This window comes from Coregonus clupeaformis, unplaced genomic scaffold (assembly GCF_020615455.1).
Source record: "Coregonus clupeaformis isolate EN_2021a unplaced genomic scaffold, ASM2061545v1 scaf0841, whole genome shotgun sequence".
Taxonomy (NCBI): domain Eukaryota; kingdom Metazoa; phylum Chordata; class Actinopteri; order Salmoniformes; family Salmonidae; genus Coregonus; species Coregonus clupeaformis.
The window spans coordinates 9120-24599 of NW_025534296.1; the positions used below are offsets into that span (position 1 = coordinate 9120).

The 15480-nt window shown below is 46.1% G+C and overlaps 1 pseudogene; it reads right to left on the reverse strand.

Moving 5' to 3' along the window:
* Positions 1-12220: 12220 nt before the first annotated feature.
* LOC123485761 lies at positions 12221-13715 on the reverse strand (annotated as a pseudogene).
* Between the last annotated feature and the right edge of the window lie 1765 nt (positions 13716-15480).

Genomic DNA, 15480 nt, shown 5'->3' on the forward strand with positions numbered 1-15480 from the left:
AAAGATGTCTGCATATCAAGCTGTAGATCAGCTCATCAGATTTCAAAAGGTATGCTTAACAGTTGTTTAAAATATATATTCCATCATCTCAATCTTGTGCACAGTTTGAGGTGATCTTATCTATTGTCAGAGGTTAGTCACCAAAACAATTCTGTTGAATGTGTTTTTTTTGTAGGTTGGAACCAGTGTGCAGCAGCATCTTGACAACATCACCCAAAGCAGTCAGCCCTACCTTCTCGCCCAGGGATCCACACAGAGCAGCATTCACTCCTACTTCATTGTGGTTGACAAGCATGCTCTTCCATGCAAGGCAACAGGTTCAGTAGGAGCTTGACCGAAGTCTTTAAAGCCCATTGCGTATTTGGTACGTCATACAGTTCTTCCTTGAGCAGCTTTTTCACTTTTGTGCAAACAACCATCTATAACATCGACATGGGGGAAACAAAGGAGACTCCTAGAGTTGCTGAGTTGCGAGCAAGAATGGTGCGTTAGTTGAGAGATAAAACTATGAAGTGTTTTCTTTGCAAAAGTGACCATGGAAGTCCAAACAACCTTGTTAAGCACCTTAAGATAATTCATGGGCTATGTACAGGCAGGACTCTTTTTCTGAAATGTGGTCAAGAAGGATGCTCACGTTCTTTTGGTAGCTTTTCTGGTTTTAGAAAACATCTTAACAAGTGCCACGGAGAAAGTTTAGTAGATTCTATAGAAGATGATCTTTCAGACCCTCAAAGTACCGTCAACACCAGTAATATTTCTCATGTTGAAGTGTCGACTGAATGTTTAGAGGCTGAGTCAGAGTTATCTTCGCCATACATTGTAAATAGTTGTGCAGCTGTTATTTCTGATCTAAAGGCAGCAGGTGTTGGTCAAAGTACAGTAAATACTGTAGTGATTTCCATGGAAGAGATTGTTCAAGATATTCATCAGCATGCTAAAGAAACAGTGATAAAGCATGTATTTAGTAATGAAAGAGAAACAGAAATGTGCAAGAAAGTTGAGGCGTGTTTTGAGGGGTTAGAGAATCCTTTCACAGTTCTAAATTCGAATACAAGCGATCAAAATTTATGACTGCCAAGTGGGAAATAGTAGAACCAGTTGAATGTGTGATTGGTTCAAGATTTGACACAAGACGAAATAAAAAGACTGGAACATATGATCAGGTAGTAGTTCAAGATAAATTCATGTATATTCCAATTTTATCTACACTGCAGTCAATATTTAAAAGTCAGTATTTTGCAGAAATGTTGCAAAGCTCAGCTACCAGCAACTCTAGACTGAGAGATATTTGTGATGGATCTTTTTTAAAAGTCACCCCCTGTTCTCAACTGAGAAGCAGACAATACAGGTCCAGATGTTCTATGATGATTTTGAGGTCGCCAACCCATTGGGTTCCAAGCGAGGTATTCATAAATTGGGTGGAGTATATTTTACTTTAAGAAACTTCTCTCCAAAATGGAATTCTTTTTTACTAACATACACCTGTGCGCCTTATTTCATACTCAAGATGTTAAACGATATGGTTTTAGTGAAATTTTTGCTCCCATTGTTCGAGACATTAAAGTGTTAGAGAGCGATGGTATTGAGATTCCATTATACAGTGGTTATGTACGTGGCACTGTAGTACAGGTAACAGGTGATAATTTGGGTTTGCATAGTTTGTTTGGTCTGGTGGAGTCTTTCAGTGCAAGGTACTGTTGCAGGTTCTGTTTAGCAGAAAAGGAGGACTTTCAAACAGAATTCTCTGAAGATTCTTCCAAAATAGTTTTACGCACCAAAGATATGCATACTGCTCACTGTCAAGAAATGGCTTGTAATCCATCCCTTCCGTATGTTTTTGGTGTGAAAAGGTCATGCATATTAAATTCATTGAGGTATTTTCACACAACTGAGAACTTCTCAGTTGATGTGATGCATGATGTGTTAGAAGGGTGGCCAGTACGAATTGAAGTTATTATTTCTGTATTTGAATGAAAAACATGTTACATCAGGAGAAATACATTCAAGAATACAAAGTTTTTATTATGGTTTCACAGAGAGAAATAACAGGCCTGTGACTGTTAATTTAAGTGAAGGATCTAATGATCTGGGACTGAATGCAATTCAGTCCTGGTGCTTACTTAGGAATGTTCCTCTTATCTTTGGAGATTTGGTAACTTCTACTGACCAACACTGGGGCCTGCTTCTTTTATTATTGCAAATAATTAACATTATATTCTCGCCCATGTTATCTCAAGGTCTATGTGTATATTTAAAACATTTGATTGTTGATCACCATACACTGTTTAAGAAGTTGTATCCTCAGAAAAACTTTTACCAAAGCACCATTTTCTTATCCACTATCCCCGCTGCATCCAGAAAATAGGGCCTGTACTTCATAGTTGGTGTATGAGGTATGAAGGCAAACATAATTTTTTTCAAAAAACAGCTTAAATCGTTTAAAAATATTACCAAAACGCTGGCAAAAAAGCATCAGAATCATATGGCATATAGTTGGCGAAGATCAACAACTTTTAGTCGGTTAGATATTGGTCCAGGAAAAATGGTGGCTTTAAATATGGTAAAAGGAGGTTCTGAAATTGCTTTGGCAATGCAAGTGCCCAGTAGCATTCAGGTTATGAAGGTTAATTGGGCTAAACATAATGGGTATGTTTATCGCCCACACTTGGTTATCTGTGGCGAAGTTGACTCTGAAGTGCCCTTGTTTTATCAGATTGAGTCAGTTCTGATAATGTGTGAAAAACTGTTACTACTCACAGTGCTTTTAGTTACAGTAACTTTTCAAGAACATTTCCATGCATATGAGGTGATCAGATCAAAGCATGATTTAGTTTTTTTTCATGTCGACAACCTGCACTACCCTAGACCTTTTGACATACAAAGGTCATATGGAGGAAATGACACAGCTCTCCTTGTTGTGCCATATTGCTTTCTCTGGTGAACATTTTTATGATGTTATACTTCTGTCATAGACAAGGCAATGGGTGTACAATGTAAATTCACGGACATTGAAATTATACTTTTTTTTCAATAAATGTGGGTGCTCTCATCTTGTATTATTGTGCTTTGTTTTATTTGATAGTATTGATATTTCTATAATTCAGTAACACTACATCATATGATTTAAATTTAAAAAAAAAAAACACTGTAGAGAAATGAAAAGTAAATATCATTACACTTTAAAGTGTCATTTTTTAAAGTAAAATTGTAGTTGACTTAACTCTATACAGTGTAATCATATTACTCTCAACAGTGTGATTAAACTACAGTGTTAAATATTTTGACACATTTCATTGTTATTTTTTACACAATATGGAGTAGAATTAACTCTAAAAGTTTTACACTGACCAAAGAGTACATTTTACACTGATTTTGAGTGGGACCAAATGTTATCTGAAACAGAGTTAAATTCAACTCGATAGGAGTTAAATTAACACTTCTGTTTTTACTGTGTAGAAGACTACTTTAGATCTGGTCAGAAGAAACCTAGTGCACTACGTAGGGATGTCACGATCGTCTGAGGAAGCGGACCAATACGCAGCGCGCTGAGTGAACATGATGACTTTATTTAATCAAAGCAACCACGAAAACAAATAAACGAATGACGATAGTGAAGTCCACAGTGACAAATGACTGTACATGGAACAAAAACCCACAAACACACAGTGAAACCACAACAGTTTAAATATGGCTCCCAATCAGAGATAACGAGCCGACAGCTGTCACTCGTTACCTCCGATTGGGAGTCACATGAATAATAACCACCACAACATAGAAATGAACACCTAGAAACCAACATAGAAATACACCCAAAAGAAAATGAACAACCCTGGCTCAATAATCAAAGTCCATGGAGCCAGAGTGTCACAGTACCCCCCCCTAAAGGTGCGAACTCCGGGCGCACCAGCATACAGTCTAGGGGAGGGTCTGGGTGGGCGTCTGTCCATGGTGGCGGCTCTGGCACTGGTCGTGGTCCCCACCCCACCATAGTCACTACCCGCTTACGTAGCCTCCTCCAAATGACCATCCCCCAACTAAACCCCACAGGATTAAGGGGCAGCACTGGACTAAGAGGCATCACCGGACTCAGGGGCAGCACCGGACTAAGGGGCAGCACCGGGCTAAGGGGCAGCACCGGGCTAAGGGGCAGCACTCGGGCTAAAGGGCAGCACCGGACTGAATGGCGGATCCTGGCTGGCTGGCTCTGGCGGATCCTGGCTGGACGGCTCTGGCGGATCCTTGCTGGACGGCTCTGGCGGATCCTGGCCGGACGGCTCTGGCGGATCCTGGCTGGGACGGCTCATGGCTGGCTGACGGATCTGGCTGCTCATGGCTGGCTGACGGATCTGGCTGCTCATGGCTGGCTGACGGACCTGGCTGCTCATGGCTGGCTGGACGGATCTGGCTGCTCATGGCTGGCTGACGGATCTGGCTGCTCATGGCTGGCTGGACGGATCTGGCTGATCCTGTCTGGCGGAAGGCTCTGGCTGATCCTGTCTGGCGGAAGGCTCTGGCTGATCCTGTTCTGGCGGAAGGCTCTGGCTGATCCTGTCTGGCGGAAGGCTCTGGCTGATCCTGTCCGGGCGGAAGGCTCTGGCTGATCCTGTCTGGCGGAAGGCTTTAGCGGCTCCTGTCTGGCGGAAGGCTCTAGCGGCTCCGGTCTGGCGGACGGCTCTGAAGGCTCATGGCAGACGGGCGGCTTTAGCGCCGTTGGGCAGACGGGCAGTTCAAGCGCCGTTGGGCAGACGGGCAGTTCAGGCGCCGTTGGGCAGACGGGCAGTCCAGGCGCCGTTGGGCAGACGGGCAGTTCAGGCGCCGTTGGGCAGACGGGCAGTTCAGGCGCCGTTGGGCAGACGGGCAGTTCAGGCGCCGTTGGGCAGACGGCAGACTCTGGCCGTCTGAGGCGCACCTTAGGCCTGGCGCGTAGTGCCGGAACTGGAGGTACCGGGCTGAGGACACGCATCTCAGGGCTAGTGCGGGGAGAAGGAACAGGCCGGACCGGGCTGGCGACGCGCACCGTAGACTTGGTGCGGGTGGCAGGAACAGGCCGGACCGGGCTGGCGACGCGCACCGTCAGTTTGGTGCGAGTGGCAGGAACAGGCCAGGTCGGGCTGGCGACGCGCACCGTAGACTTGGTGCGGGTGGCAGGAACAGGCCGGACCGGGCTGGCGACGCGCACCGTATCCCTGGTGCGAGTGGCCGGAACAGGCCGGGCCGGGCTGTCGACGCACACCGTATCCTTGGTGCGTGGAGCAGGAACAGGCCGGGCAGGGCTGGCGACGCACACCGTAGGTTCTGTGCGTGGAGCAGGAACAGGCCGGGCTGGGCTGGCGACGCACACCGTAGGTTCTGTGCGTGGAGCAGGAACAGGCCGGGCTGGGCTGGCGACGCACACCGTGGGCTTGGTGCGTGGAGCAGGAACAGGCCGGGCAGGGCTGTCGACGCACACCGTATCCTCTGTGCGTGGAGCAGGAACAGGCCGGGCTGGGCTGGCGACGCACACCGTAGGTTCTGTGCGTGGGCAGGAACAGGCCGGGCTGGGCTGGCGACGCACACCGTGGGCTTGGTGCGTGGAGCAGGAACAGGCCGGGCAGGGCTGTCGACGCACACCGTATCCTTGGTGCGTGGAGCAGGAACAGGCCGGGCAGGGCTGTCGACGCACACCGTGGGCTTGGTGCGTGGAGCAGGAACAGGCCGGGCAGGGCTGTCGACGCACACCGTATCCTTGGTGCGTGGAGCAGGAACAGGCCGGGCAGGGCTGTCGACGCACACCGTATCCTTGGTGCGTGGAGCAGGAACAGGCCGGGCAGGGCTGTCGACGCACACCGTATCCCTGGTGCGTGGAGCAGGAACAGGCCGGGCTGGGCTGGCGACGCACACCGTAGGTTCTGTGCGTGGAGCAGGAACAGGCCGGGCTGGGCTGGCGACGCACACCGTGGGCTTGATGCGTGAGTAGGAACAGGCCGGTCCGTACTGGGAACACACACCACTGGCTTTAACTGGGGATCAGGAACGGGCCGGACCGGACTGGTAACACACATCAGTCTCTCACGCCGTGCCGCAACAACTTCCCTTCCTCTACTCGCCAATGGCTCCCGTAATCCGATAGCCTTCTCTCCACGTCTCCCTGTAGCAGCCTCCTGCTGCCCAGCCGCAAGCCATGTGCCCCCCAAAAAACTTTTTGGGGTTGCCTCTCGTCCTTCCAACGATGATGGCCCTGCTGACGCCGTTGCTCCTCTCTCGCCAGAGCCTTGATCTTCCCCCCAAGGTCCCTTGCCCCCGAGCATGTCCTCCCAGGACCACGATTTGCCCACCTGGGCCATCGCCAGCCTCTCGATCTCCCTTACCAGGCGCTTCCTCCCATGTCCAGCTGTCTTGCTCCTGGACACGCTGCTTGGTCCTTCTATGGTGGGTTTTTCTGTCACGATCGTCTGAGGAAGCGGACCAATACGCAGCGTTGAGTGAACATGATGACTTTATTTAATCAAAGCAACCACGAAAACAAATAAACGAATGACGATAGTGAAGTCCACAGTGACAAATGACTGTACATGGAACAAAAACCCACAAACACACAGTGAAACCACAACAGTTTAAATATGGCTCCCAATCAGAGATAACGAGCCGACAGCTGTCACTCGTTACCTCCGATTGGGAGTCACATGAATAATAACCACCACAACATAGAAATGAACACCTAGAAACCAACATAGAAATACACCCAAAAGAAAATGAACAACCCTGGCTCAATAATCAAAGTCCATGGAGCCAGAGTGTCACAAGGGAACAGGGAGAGATTTGGGACAGAGACAGTAACTCCTGTATGGAAATCTTCATTCTAATGACAGTGAGCAAATCTCCAATCTCCACCCTATTCCCTATGTAGTGCACTACTTTAGATCTGGTCAGAAGTAGCCTAGTGCACTGCGTAGGGAACAGGGTGTCATTTGGGCCAGAGTCAGTAACTCCCCTGGGTATGAATTGTCTCTCTATCTTATCTGTCTTCTATATGATGTTCTCCTCTCCTCCTCTCTTCTCTCCTCTATTCACTCTATTCTATCATCCACACCACATGCCAGCTTCAACACAATCCATTTACAAGTTAAAGACACACCTTGGAATAAATAGCAAAGGAAAAACTACTAATAGATGTATTTTTATTTCCCATCACCATGAATCATATTTAATAACTGAACAGTAGCAGACCTAACTTCATCTGTTCCTGACTCTAGATAGTGGATTAAAAAGACCATCAATCTCCAATGATATTAAAGTACAATTCTGAACATTACTGATATACTGAGTGGCAAGTCAAGATATGTGATGTTTTTATTGTTGGGTTAACAACCCCACCTGCTGGACAGGTTTAATATTGCTTGGCTGAGCAGTATGGGAGAATAAAATATGCCAAATTTAGGGCCGGTTTCCCGGACATCTCCATTGAACATGCTTTTTAGTCTAGGACTAGGCTTCATCTGTGTCGGGGAAACCGGCCCATATAGTTCAATTAGCAAGTAAGTAACACTACCTGTTCCATGATACTGAGGAAAATTACATTGAGACAGAGAACCAATTGAGAAAACATTTCAATGGTTCTGAATGACAACCAACATACATTAACAGCAAACATCATGATTAATGTGAATATATAAGATTAAAACATTGCACTTAAAAAAATATGAATGCATTGAATTGTAATTCATAACATCTTCTGAAGATCAAATCAATCAAATCATTGTACATAAAAACAGAGCAGAATGAATCATCACATCTGGGGACCATCACCACCAGCATGACTAGTATCTATGTGGACCCTACTACAGTTTAACCAGCTCAGCAGTACGAAAGAGATTAAACCCAGGATAGAGGGGCTGAGTGAATGTGGTCTGGACTCTGTGGAGGAGGGTCATTGTATCAGAGACACTGAAGAAGGACAGATTACCTGCCTTGTGATCAAGGTACACTCCTACTCTGGAGGACTGAGGGCCTGATACCTTAGTCACAACATTAATGTGTCTGAACCAATAACCACCTCTAGAGCACTCTAACCTCCAGGACTTGTTATTGTATCCAAATCCACCATCTGTCCCTGTTCTGCTGATGTCTTTATATGAGACTGCTGTAACACACCACCCCACTCCACTCCACCTCCCAGTAACAGCGTCCAGACAGACCCTCTCTACACAGAACCTGACAGTAGTTAGTGAATCTGTCTGGATGAGCAGGATATGGTTGGACTTGGTCTGTATAGGTCACCTTTCTGTTCCCTTCAGACAGAGAGAGGTGTGTGTCGGCTGTGTTCGGGTCCAGTGTGAGCTGACAGGAATCTGGGAGAAGAGCAGAGCAGAGACCAATGAGGGGAGTTAGAACAATAAGTTAAGTCAGATACTGTATCTACCCTGTCTTTGATTAGAGCACAGCAGAGATCAAATCAGAGAAATATGAGGAGTCAGATAGATACCCAGTGTTTGATTAGATCTACTATTGCTATATATTTCTAGAGGGGATTGTTAGGAGTGTCAGTAAAAAAGAGACTGTTAGTTACTTCAGAATAAAGAGACTCACATTGTAAGAACTGTTCTCTGGTCTTGGGCTCTGGAGGCAGTACAACATCCACTATATTCACTACAGACACACAAACACATTCACAGAGAGAGGGAATGTTATCATCATACCATATTCCACATGTACAGTGGGGGAAAAAAGTATTTAGTCAGCCACCAATTGTGCAAGTTCTCCCACTTAAAAAGATGAGAGAGGCCTGTAATTTTCATCATAGGTACACGTCAACTATGACAGACAAATTGAGAAAAGAAAATCCAGAAAATCACATTGTAGGATTTTTTTATGAATTTATTTGCAAATTATGGTGGAAAATAAGTATTTGGTCACCTACAAACAAGCAAGATTTCTGGCTCTCACAGACCTGTAATTTCTTCTTTAAGAGGCTCCTCTGTCCTCCACTCGTTACCTGTATTAATGGCACCTGTTTGAACTTGTTATCAGTATAAAAGACACCTGTCCACAACCTCAAACAGTCACACTCCAAACTCCACTATGGCCAAGACCAAAGAGCTGTCAAAGGACACCAGAAACAAAATTGTAGACCTGCACCAGGCTGGGAAGACTGAATATGCAGTAGGTAAGCAGCTTGGTTTGAAGAAATCAACTGTGGGAGCAATTATTAGGAAATGGAAGACATACAAGGCCACTGATAATCTCCCTCGATCTGGGGCTCCACGCAAGATCTCACCCCGTGGGGTCAAAATGATCACAAGAACGGTGAGCAAAAATCCCAGAACCACACGGGGGGACCTAGTGAATGACCTGCAGAGAGCTGGGACCAAAGTAACAAAGCCTACCATCAGTAACACACTACGCCGCCAGGGACTCAAATCCTGCAGTGCTAGACGTGTCCCCCTGCTTAAGCCAGTACATGTCCAGGCCCGTCTGAAGTTTGCTAGAAGTGCATCCAGAAGAGGATTGGGAGAATGTCATATGGTCAGATGAAACCAAAATATAACTTTTTGGTAAAAACTCAACTCGTCGTGTTTGGAGGAAAAAGAATGCTGAGTTGCATCCAAAGAACACCATACCTACTGTGAAGCATGGGAGTGAAAACATCATACTTTGGGGCTGTTTTTCTGCAAAGGGACCAGGACGACTGATCCGTGTAAAGGAAAGAATGAATGGGGCCATGTATCGTGAGATTTTGAGTGAAAACCTCCTTCCATCAGCAAGGGCATTGAAGATGAAACGTTGCTGGGTCTTTCAGCATGACAATGATCCCAATCACACCGCCCGGGCAATGAAGGAGTGGCTTCGTAAGAAGCATTTCAAGGTCCTGGAGTCTCCAGATCTCAACCCCATAGAAAATCTTTGAGGGAGTTGAAAGTCTGTGTTGCCCAGCGACAGCCCCAAAACATCACTGCTCTAGAGGAGATCTGCATGGAGGAATGGGCCAAAATACCAGCAACAGTGTGTGAAAACCTTGTGAAGACTTACAGAAAACGTTTGACCTGTGTCATTGCCAACAAAGGGTATATAACAAAGTATTGAGAAACTTTTTGTTATTGACCAAATACTTATTTTCCACCATAATTTGCAAATAAATTCATAAAAAATCCTAAAATGTGATTTTGAGGATTTTTTTTCTCATTTTGTCTGTCATAGTTGACGTGTACCTATGATGAAAATTACAGGCCTCTCTCATCTTTTTAAGTGGGAGAACTTGCACAATTGGTGGCTGACTAAATACTTTTTTTCCCCACTGTATATGACTAGTAGGGAACTTTCAATGGTCTAAAGTTGATGTTCTTATTATTTTCAACACACCTGTAGAGGAGATCTTGGTCCATTCTCCTTTAAGGACGTCTTCTAGTTTCTCTCTCAGTTCAGACACAGTCTTACTCACATCTCCAAAGTACTGAAGAGGACGGACAACGATGCTGGGTAAGTCTGAAGATACACTGGTACCGGAGAGAGACTGATAACTCTGGGGGAGAGAGAGAGAGAGAACAGAACCAAATGATTGAGAGTTTCACATTGAGTTTTAATTTCATATCACATGTATCAAGGCAGTTGAGTTACCTGGAGGAAATGGATGTGATCCTCTGTGTGTGAGAGCTGCTCCAGCTCAGTGCTTCTCTTCCTCAGCTCAGCTATCTCCTGCTCCAGTTGCTCCAGGAGTCCTTCAGCTTGACTCACTTGAGCCTTCTCTTGGGCTCTGATCAGCTCCTTCACCTCAGAGCGCCTTCTCTCAATGGAGCGGATCAGCTCGGTAAAGATCTTATCACTGTCCTCCACTGCTGCCTGTGCAGAGCGCTGTTAAGAGAGAGAGAGAGAGAGAGAGAGAGAGAGAGAGAGAGAGAGACTGACTTGTCTTACTTTAATGAGCCATCCTCATTACACTAACACCCCCCTCCTAAAAGCACATTGCGTGACACCACAACCTCCACACAATCACATTATCCAGTACCCAACACCACAGTACAATACACCATCCAGCACCACATTCCAACCGTCCATCCAACCCCTCCTCTCCAGCCGTACAGACAGCCCCCCTGAGCCCCCATACCTCCTGAAACATCTCCACACTGTTGATCATTTTGTACAACTCAAACTCAACCCTAAAGGCGTCAACAGTAATGGCATTACCCTGGCAACACAGAAAAAACATGATGCACAGTCTGTCATTGCAGAAAACGGACACCCCTCCCCAACTCCCAGGTCAACCCGAGCCAACCCGAGCCAACCAGCTATTCGTGTCCAGGGCTCCATGTAATACCCTCCACTGGACGACCCCTGACCTTTCCAGCACTGGGAGCTTATAGAGCCCCTCCACCTATACCCTGCCATGCTCTCAGCCCCCACAACCCCCCTGCCACTGATGGCCCTTCACTCCCACTAAGCTCAGAGTGTTAAAGTCAGTAAGTCCTCCGGACTCTCCTGCCAGTCCCCAGTCTCTGCTGTCACTTGCAGTGGTGGAAACGGTGGTGGCCCCTCCTCAGGCTGCTCCAGCCCTCAGTACTGCAGCATAGAAATCACAGACCCCTGCTGTATTGAGTCTCTCCTGCCTCATGGTGAAGAGCTGCTGATCCAGCCCCAAACCACCAGCCCTCCTCAACAGAGCACATGCTGTTCCCTCCAGCCCACCTCCGTACGGTACAGAATCCTCTGCGCTGCTTTGAGTCAGAACGCTGCCACCCTGCTCTCCAGGTCCACCAGGCCTTGTCCCCACTCCTGGACAGGCAGGTACAGAGAGACAGCAGCTGAGAGTTTGTGAAAGGCCAGGGAAATGTCAATTTGATTTCTCTGTGACAGAGAGAGTTTGGAAAGGTCTGTGAGCAGAACCTGAGAACACCCAGGATCACAGAGTTCTGCCCTCTATAAATCAGAGTACAACTCCACAGCCTGCAGCCTCATCTCCCCCACAACAGAAGTTACCCACCCATCAGGCTCCCTCCTCTCCCCACAACAGAAGTTACCCACCCATCAGGCTCCCTCATCTCCCCACAACATAAGTTACCCACCCATTAGGCTCCCTCATCTCCCCCACAACAGAAGTTACCCACCCATCAGGCTCCCTCATCTCCCCACAACAGAAGTTACCCACCCATCAGGCTCCCTCATCTCCCCCACAACAGAAGTTACCCACCCATCATGCTCCCTCATCTCCCCCCACAACAGAATTTACCCACCCATCAGGCTCCCTCATCTCCCCACAACAGAAGTTACCCGCCCATCAGACAAACATAAAACAAGGGATCTTCTTGGTTTCCCCACTCTGTTTTTCCAACCCCAAAAAGAAAGAGCTGGGAGCATCCATCTCTCTCAACACGGAAATCTAGCTCTGGGCTTTCCCTACATCCCATCACTGACAGAGAGACTCAAACTCCCCCTTCAGCTGTCCCCACCTCGCCGGTTACATTAAGCAGTCTATACTCTGAAAGGGGTCCAGACAGCTTGTTCCCAATAGTGGGGTCAGTGGGATTGGATAGGGGCCCCTCTACCTCTCTCCCTCTCTCTGACTGGAGGAGAGAAGTGAAACTGTGTGTCTCCTCTGGTCAACAATACTCACCTTGAGAGACTCCACAGCCTGTTGGAGCTCCTTCAGCTCCTTCTCTCTCTCCTGGAATCTCTGCTGGACCTTCTGCTGACTCATCCCCAGCTGCCTCTGTGGAGAATCACTCTTCAATGAGCTATCAAGCTTTATTTGTCCAGTAGATCAATAGTATAGTAACGGGACATAGGGCCCATAGAGTTGAAGGTCTAACATCTTGAGGAAGTCCCTTTACCATAAGATATTTAAATGTTGCTATGTGAATGATTCTAGTTTTTATGGTAGACGTACATGTATCAAGGGGTTGAGACTGAACTTTGAACTCCTAAAAGGGCATTCGGAATGATAATAGTGTTTGACTTTAGAAAATGGTGATACATTTGGAGAATCTGGGTTAACATATCTATATACTCAAGGTTTGTGTTCATATTTGTTCTGCCGTGGATCGATATCATTTGAATGATCTCATATTCAAATAGCCTTAGTTCCTACTGTATCTTTAATTATTTGTTTATCAGACAGTCACCAACAAGTAGTTCTGGTCTTACCTGTTTCTCAGTCCTCTCTGCTGCAGCTGACACTGTATCATGGCCTTTATGTTCATCCATTGTACACAGATAACAGATACACTGCTGATCGGTACGACAGAAAACCTCCAGCAGTTTGTCATGATGAGAGCAGATCTTCTCCTGTAGTTGTGCGGTGGCTTTGACCAGCTTGTGCTTCTTCAAAGCAGGAGATTCATAGTGAGGTTGGAGGTGAATCTCACAGTAAGAGGCCAGACACACCAGACAGGACATGAGGGCTTTCTGCTTTCTGGTCCCAGTGCAGACATCACACGCCACATCTCCAGGTCCAGCATAGCACAGAGCAGGAGGGGGAGCAGCCTGGAGTCCTGTTTTCTTCAGTTTCTCCACCATCTCAGCCAACATGTTATTTTTCCTCAGATTAGGCCTTGGAGTGAAGGTCTCTCTCTGCACTGAGGACAGCTATAGACACCTTTCAGATCATCCTGATCCCAGCTTTCTTTAATACAGCCCATACAGTAGCTGTGTCCACAGGCAGTAGTCACCGGATCCTTCAGTAGATCCAGACAGATGGAGCAACAGAACAGTTCCTGATTCTCTGCCATTTCGGTGCTCTCTCCCGTAGGTTAAGCAATGGCAGTGTCAAAGATTACTTTCTGTTTCATGGAACTCTACACGAGAGGACAGGGAGGGGCTTCCCTACTTGACTGTGTACTCTGTATGTAGAGGGGTTGTGTTTTCTTTGATAAGGAAGTGTGACAGAGTGTTGGGTAGTAGCCAGAGATGTTCAGTATTTCTCTTACATCTATTTGAAATACGTATTTTAATTACTTCTGAGTATTTTGTCATTTGTCATTTGATTCACACTGGGCTGAACTAAACTTTTCAAAATACTAAATACTTTTAAAATTGTGATTCACATTTTGCAATAATTGAAAGTCGCTCTGGATAAGAGTGTCTGCTAAATGATTACAATGTAAATGTAAATGCAAAAATTAATAATTGCAATCACTGAAAAACTCAATTTAAAAGGGATTCTTCGGGATTTAGGCAGTGAAGCCCTTTAACTATTTCCCCCAGAGTCAGATGAACTCATGGACACCATTTTAATGTCTCTGCATCCTGTATGAAGGAAGTTAGAGGTCGTTTTGGGAGCCAATGCCAACTAGCGTTAGCGCAATGACTGGAAGTCTATGGCATGCTAGCAGTTACTATAGACTTCATAGCGCTAATGCTAGTTCGAAACTTCCTTCAAACTGTAGAGACAAATAAATGGTTCCATTCATTCATTGATTTTTAGAACATTTTCAGGTCATTGTTTGTTTTCAGTGGAAAGTCCAAATACATAATTTTTCAGATGTTGGGGGTAAAACTGGCAAAGCTATAATGTTTATTTATGCTCCATAAAGTTGTCCTAGAATCTGTTGTTACCCTGACCTCTCCCACAGATTCCATCAGGTTACTACATTCAGACCATGACCTCTAACCTGCACCTAACAGCTTCCTCCTGCCCATCGGTGCCATGAACGTCATCAGCATCCTACCTCTGCTGCTGCTGGCCCCTCTCATGGAGTGTGTCACCTCCTGCTACCTGTCCATGGAGAAAACACCCCTTCTCCCACGCCAGAGTCATCAGTAAGCACACACACACACACGGCACAGATACACACACAAACACACACAGAGAAAGACACACACACACACACACACACACACACCCTACTGGTGTACTAGAGACAGACAAGAGACGTTTGAACCAAATGAATGCTTCTTTCTCTAACAGATCTGGGACCAGGCTACAAAGAATGTGCCTAAACATTTGATTTATTTTTACAATAATGTTAAAAAAGGGGAATTTAACCAGATCATAGGCCTACTGGAAGATTGTTAATAACCCAGAAGCTCTCCATTAATAAGTCTGAAATGGTTGAAATCATCTGTATCCACTGGTAATTATTGAGATATGATTTTGTACCAATCCCAAACCCAGGATAAAGGGGCTGAGTGAATGTGGTCTGGACTCTGTGGAGGAGGGTCATTGTGTCAGAGACACTGTAGAAGGACAGAGTACCTGCCCTGTGATCCAGGTCCACTCCTACTCTGGAAGAGCAGGGCACAGATATTTCTGTTTTATTAGCATTGTGCCAAAACCTGCAATGGGGGGGATAGCACTCCAAAGTCCAGGACTGACTGTTACCTAGAAATGTAGACTCTGGGACCTTTCCTTTCCTGATGATCCCTTTATATGACTCGTCAAAAAGGCTGTTACTTTTTCTTCAAAACTTGAAACACATTTTCAATTGACTAGGTTCAAAACACAAAACCACACAGTAACATTTTCACCAAACCTAATCAGTGTTTCATCTAGAAATACCTTTCATATAAAGTAAA